Raw genomic sequence first — 6,611 nt, 5'->3', positions numbered from 1 at the left:
TTTGTGCGTGGAGAACAGCACGCAGGGACTGGCCAGTACGCCCGTGGCCCTGGCTAAGAGGTGCACCGCAGTGGGCAGAAGTAATTTGGTACAAATGCTACATTATCTTTTAGATCCTAGAACTGGCTGCCTTCAGAGCAAATCCTCAACTCGTGTGGGTCTGTGTGTGTCTGTGTGTGCGTATCCTTGGTGGAACTGGGGGAGACATAACAGTTTAACATACTCATTCTTTAAGGAACGTTTGCCTTCTGTTTTCAATCAACTAAGCTGGCAGCTAGAGATACAAGTTTATTTGAGAATACCCTCTGGGTACCAAGCATGCTTGGATTGTTTTAGCAAATTAAAAATGAGCAAAATGCTTTTACCTTCTCAGCAGTAGACTCCTTAAGAGACCTCCTGTTTTGTGGGCATGTGTGTGTTTTTTAGAGAAACATTTTGTGTGTATCTCAAATGTGCTTTTAATGTGGAAAAGGAGAAAATAAAGAGTTTTTAAAGACTGAGTCTGATGCCTTAGAACGATTCGTTCAGTCTGCTTTTACATCACGGAATTTACCTGCATATATGGGAATTTGTGGAAACTAAGAGCCAACCTTCGTGGTGAATTTGAAATAGTAGTGGGTCCATTTGTCTCCTGGATAATGGGCAACGTGCCAGTCAAGTCGTCGGGTTTCTATTTGGGTGACATTTGGCTTACCATGGGGAAGGAGCTGGTGTTCAGGAGACCGCGGACCGCCTGCACCAGTCTGGCTCCGGAGCCCTGCTGCTGCTGGAATGGAAGGAAGTGTTAGCGATTGTTGGGACGGCAGTAGGCTTCCTGTTTACCAATTAGGGTGCAAAGGGGACCGTCGTAGGAGAAACTTTATTGGTTTAGGCCACGTGTTTATTTTAAAGGGTAACTGGTTAAGCAAAAATGCTAGACGTTTGCTGAGACGACTTTTGAAGTGAATTGAGCATGAATGATAATTGGCAAAAAAAAGAGTCTCCCACCACAATATTAAAAATGACTACAGTGCTTTCGCTGTATCAATGATGCCCGAAGCACAATATGAAGTTCTCTCACGCACACTAGAGGTCTCTCTTCCGGCTGTAAGATTTTCGTGTCTGTAATTCCTCACCAGGGCTTACCTACTAGGGGTGCACAAGGATAGCTTGGTTCATAATTATTGAAGTAATAGTGATTTACTGGCCATCCAGATTGCTCTGGGTGTGAGGTACTTATTTTGGAGAATATTCAGTAATTACAGTGCAGATTGTACTAACTACTTGTAAAGTAACTGCAGTAAGACTTCTATTAAATTATGATGAAAATATATTACTCAACTTGTTAAGTAGTAGTATGGACCTTTCGGCAAACAGTTGTTTATCCAAAGCAATCTGTTTCTAAATGTGAAAGTAACTACTGAAAGATATCAGAGAACTTTCTGAAAATCAAACTTCCATTTAGCTCTAGATTTTGCAGTCCGTCGTCGCGTGCACACGTGCTTGATGTTTCTCAAATCAAAATAGTTGAATGGTTGTTTTCTAGTTTTGGAATGTGGTGTTTTCTGCTAAGATCTTTTTAAAAAATTTACATGGCTCTTGAGTTATTTAAAGGATGTTTGTTTGCAAACCATCATTCATCAGGGCTTTTATTTAGCTGAGTCCTCCCCTGCATTTCTGAACCTTTGGGGGGAGGGGGGAGGGGAGGGGCTAACATTTATAATTTCCCAAACAAATGGAGCTTTTATTTTCTCTGTCTTTAGAATGAACCTTCTTGGGAATAAATATGAGATTTCAGATAAAGCATGAATGCTTATTTTAATAGCTTACTCATGCAGAAGTGAGAAACACTTCACTTTTCCTAGGCACTGGAATGATGCCCTGCTTTCCATTCATAAAAATGTACTTGATGTAAATCACGTTATGCCTGTTGGTGAGTTTGATTTGAGAAAATCGTACAGAAAACAAAGCAGATTATCCTTCAAGAAAAACAAACCAATATTCATGAAGTTCATTCATTCAGTCAGCAAATACTTACTTGTGTCTGTTGTATGGGAGACACTGTACTAGATGCCAGAAACACGGTGATGAGAAAACGCGTTCAGGGTCCCCAGTCTCTCAGAGTTTATGATTTAAACGCATAAACTCCAGAGAGAGACGTTAACAAAGCCAGCTGAACAATACACAGACTCAGATTAGTGCTTTGAAGGGAAAGGAACAGGGGACTCTGTTAACATTAACCAGAGAGGGGCAAAATGGCCAAGACTGGGCTCAGGGTTCCAGAGAAAGCGTTGCAAACTGAGATTTAAAGTGATCGGCAGGAGAAGAAAAGAGACAACTGGGAGTTCCAGGCAAAGGGAAGAGGACACAGCATTTGCCAAGCCAGGAGAGGCCTGGCAAAGGGGGAGGAACTCAAGGGTTAACCAGCTGGGGTTGAGAGAGGGAGGAGGCTGGGATGAGAGAACAGCCTCCAGGGACTGGCCCCTGGTCTTAACCCTGAAAGCAGAGTGGAGGGGTGGCCAGGAGGATAGAGATGGGGGCAGCAGTGACATAATCAGATTTGTGTTTTGAAAAGATAATTATGGTGTCACTATGGGTAGTGAATGGAGGGACGAGGAGTGACAGAAGCATAGCCCTTGAAAGGCTATTATAGTTATCCAGGGGAGAGAAGGTATATTTGGGATTAGGGTAGGGGAGAAGGAAACAGAAGAATGAAAGAATCCAAGATCTCTTTAGAAGGTGAGTGGACAGACATAGTAGAGGAGTGGTTATGGGCAAACAGGAAGAAAGAGACAGGAAGTGGAAGCCTACCCAGGTCTCTGACACATGAATAAAACGGACACCAGGATTCTGAAGACTGGGGAGATGTTGTACCTTTCACTTCATTGATAGTAGCCAGAATGGGTGCCCGTGATAAGCCTGATTCACATCCTGTGAAACGGAATTCACCAGGGAAACCGAGGTCCTTCTTTTATCCTTCCCATGCTGCCCCGTCATGGGCAGAGCACCTGCCGAGTGTCAGACATGATGCCTTCTCCTTGATGAACTGCACCGTGACATTTCACTTAATCCAGCTCCAGCTAAATTGGAATTCCTCATTCAAAGAGGCCTATGTTTAACCTTCGGAAACAAAATCGAGCCTGTGCCTTATAGTGCAAATTAATTGTGCTGAAAAATATTATAACATGCATTCAAAAACCATGAAAATTAACTGTCCGACCATGCTCTTTTAAAAGGCCGTTCACATACAAATCACTAGCACAATTATTGCAAATCACTCTGAAAAACTTTTAAGAACCTGCACATGGTCAGGTTTGTTTGGTCTGGTTTGAGTTGACTCAGCTCTGCTTCCTCCCAGTCAGATCTCACTGCGTTTGCCCATCATGTGTGTCTAAACTTTTGTACCAGTCCTTGGCTGGTGTGGTCTCAGTGCAACATTTTCATACTTTTCTTAGGTGGACATTGGTTTTGGTGTTTCTAATATCTTGTCTAAGTCTTTCCATTTGCTGTCATTTCTCCAAAACCCATTCCCTCATCTCTGATTTCCCAAGTGTGTGCAGGAAATGTGTTTTGCCCAATAAATGTGTTATTCTTCCCCCAAATAACACTGGCTGATGAACTGTCAATTTTCAAACAACCTAAACTTAGGCATTAAGTTTCTCTCTCCACATCCAAAGTTCTTAGGAAGTAGAAGACATGTGCCATGACTGTTTTACAACGGCTTCCCCCTTCGCTCATTGCTCTCCTTCCAGGAAATTCCAGGTTGGAGCGCTTTCCAAGAAATTCAGTTTCAGTTACTTCCAAGAAAACAATTTAAATTCCACTCTGCGCACGGGTTTGATACAAATAGTCAACTCCATAGGCTTTTCTTGGTGGTTCCTCACCGGGGTGGCCCTAAGGGCAGGCTCTGGCTGGAAAACCCTCCTCATTTTTGCCAAGTCACCTTGGGATCCATTTCTCCTATAAATATGGGAGTGATAATATCTCCCCAACCTGCCTTGTAGGATTGTTGAGAGGAAAAACAAGTGTACGTGTGGCAAACTGGCGTGCACATAGGACCATCAAGAAACCCTGAAGAGCATGTTTTGCCTGAAGAATTCATGGAAATATGTGGTCCCTGTGGAGGCCAGTCTGGGTCACTGAACCCCAAAGCAACACTGTGAGGCAACCCCTCTTCCAGGTGAAGGAATGAAGGGTTAGAAAGGTTGTGGGACTTGCCCGAAGTCAAAGACGAGACTAGTGGCCGAGCAGAGGTCGAGCCCATGGCTGACCACCAGTCCCTACACACTCCTAGTTCTTCGTGTGCAGCGGGTACTATTGGAGCACTTTCATTGGCACCTGGCACAGAGCGCTTTCTTCTCTGCCACCGGCTTCCGCTCATCCTGCCTTCCCTTCTTCCCCTCCCCTTCCGTCCATCCCTGGTGTCTGGCCAGCAACACCAGCGTCCTGCTCTTGTACCGAGAGAGAGAAGGGAAAAAAAGTGGTTTGAGATTGTCACAGACATCTGAATTGTTCTCAAGCTCTTGCTGAGCAAATCATTCGCTTACACGTGCTCTGTCACGCTGGCCAAAATACGGATTTGTTTTCCACCCAATGAGAACTGACAATAGTTCAGGTCCTGCTGCCCACACCAAGGCTGCTATGAAGGAGAGTTATGAACCGAGGAGAATGTTAACTAGATCGATTTCAAATGCTTGCTAGAGAACGGCATAACCTTCCAGATAAATCTTCCCAAAGCATCTACTGCTGTCATCACTTACTGTTTTGTACCACGTTCTCTTTGCTGGGAATTTGTAGCAAATGTGTATTTACAGAAAATGCGTGTAAAACAAGAGACCAGACTCTATGTGTGTGCACTGGGTAGCGGGTGGGGAGGAGAACATCAGTCCAGCCTCTCTCTCCTCCACCTATGCCTCCCCAAATACCTACCCCATATTAAGATCCCACTCCAGTTCTTTCCAACTGTGTTATTTTAGGTAAATTACTTCATGTCTCTAAGCTTCAGTTTTCTGAGCAGTAAAGGAGATAAGTCACCATAAGTGAGATATAACATAAGATCGCTCTAAGTGAGATAATAACAGACCCGAGTGAAGTGGTTCTGAGGATTAAATGGGAAGCAGAAGCCTGGCCCTTTAGGAAGCACTTGGGAAACATTCATGCGGTATTATTAGGAGCAGGGACTGTGTTCATTCACCTTTGTCTTCTCAGCTCGTAATACAGTGCCTGGCTCACAGGACACGTGCTCACTCATTAAATAGTTATTGGATCCATGAACACAGAATTTCAGAGGACACAAGAATAAAGCCAGATGGTAATTTCACTTCCCTGTAAGTACTTTTGCCTTTGGCAGGAGGGTCCAGGTCCTTCCAGGTGTCCTCGCCTGATGGTGATGGGCTTTTCCTAACCAGTCAGAGCACACATTGGGAACAGACCAAGTTTAACCTAGGGAACAGCTATTGATGTTAAATGGGATCTTGCTTCAGAGGTGTCATCAGTTTACCTGTTGATTATTCACATGAGGTGTCCCTGTGCACAGTCATCATGATGTATCCAAAACACGCTGACATTTAGAACCGATAGTGTGAAATAATGAACCACTGGGTTCTGAACCCTCAGTGGGAATTGGTGAATTTGGTTCTTACACAGCAAAGAAACATAGGAACAAACTGATACCCATTCCATCCAGCAGATGGCAGCGCTGTACATTCACGAACAAATTCTCAGAATAGCCTCTGGTCTTAAGTTCTCACTGATGCTCACCCTCAGTGGAGAAGGAAATCTGAGCCAACTTCAAACCCACCCACCCACCCCCACCTGCCACCATCCCCACCCTGGGCTCCTCCTTTGCAGGAACAACTGAGGTTCAACGGGGCCAGCTGGACGAATCACTCCTGGGAGTCACCCTCTTCCCTGTGTTGGGGGGCAGGGCAGGGAGAGAAAGCAGTCACTTTTGTCTGTTAGAATCCACTTCCTGCCAGTTCCCAGAGATGCAAACAATAAGTAAGAGGTCTGTTTTCTTGTGCGCTTAAGCAAATCAAGGGAAGAAAGTGCTAGGGACCTCCATCCTCTAGGATGTTACCTCATGCTCTGGGTGGAGAGGACTTGATGCCAGTTGGAAATCAGGAGTCCTGGTAAAGATGATCACCTATTTTAGGCAGGTGTGTGATGCCAGGGAACCGAACAGTCCCGTGTGCAACTGAAGACCCATCTGCAGTGGGGAGGTGGAATGCACTTGGTCTTGTTGCGTGGAACTGTGTACTCACTATCAGCTGTGTGACCCCAAACCCTGGCTTCATTGTCTGTATGAATGGAGGTCATGGCAACCACCTTAGAGGGTTGTTGTAAGAATTAAAAAGGTAACAGGACAGTGGACTTCACAATATATTACCTTGTATTGGTAATATACAATATTACCTTGTATTGGTGTGCCCATTTTTGAGATGAAGAAATCGAGGCACAGAGATGTACTGACTTGCCCAGGATTCCATATTGGTGGGTGATAGAGCCAGGATTTGGATGATGTATTCAGGTGTCAAGTCTGTGCTCTTAACCTTCAGGCACTGCTGCCTCTTATGAATAATGATTATTACTAATAGCTGATAATTATTAGGCACTTTCCTTGTGCTAGGAAC

At 44.5% G+C, this 6,611-nt stretch overlaps 1 protein-coding gene across 1 annotated transcript in view; it reads left to right on the top strand.

Annotated features, from left to right (window-relative positions):
* Positions 1–6,611, top strand: part of KCTD1 (potassium channel tetramerization domain containing 1) — a 186,369-nt gene that overhangs the window by 1,849 nt on the left and 177,909 nt on the right. The gene's annotated exons all lie outside the window — the stretch shown is intronic.

This window comes from Sturnira hondurensis, unplaced genomic scaffold (genome assembly GCF_014824575.4).
Source record: "Sturnira hondurensis isolate 20B ecotype Veracruz unplaced genomic scaffold, ASM1482457v3 Scaffold0001872, whole genome shotgun sequence".
NCBI lineage: Eukaryota > Metazoa > Chordata > Mammalia > Chiroptera > Phyllostomidae > Sturnira > Sturnira hondurensis.
The sequence above is the reverse complement of the archived record's forward strand: the minus strand, read 5'-3'. Positions and strand labels throughout refer to the sequence as shown.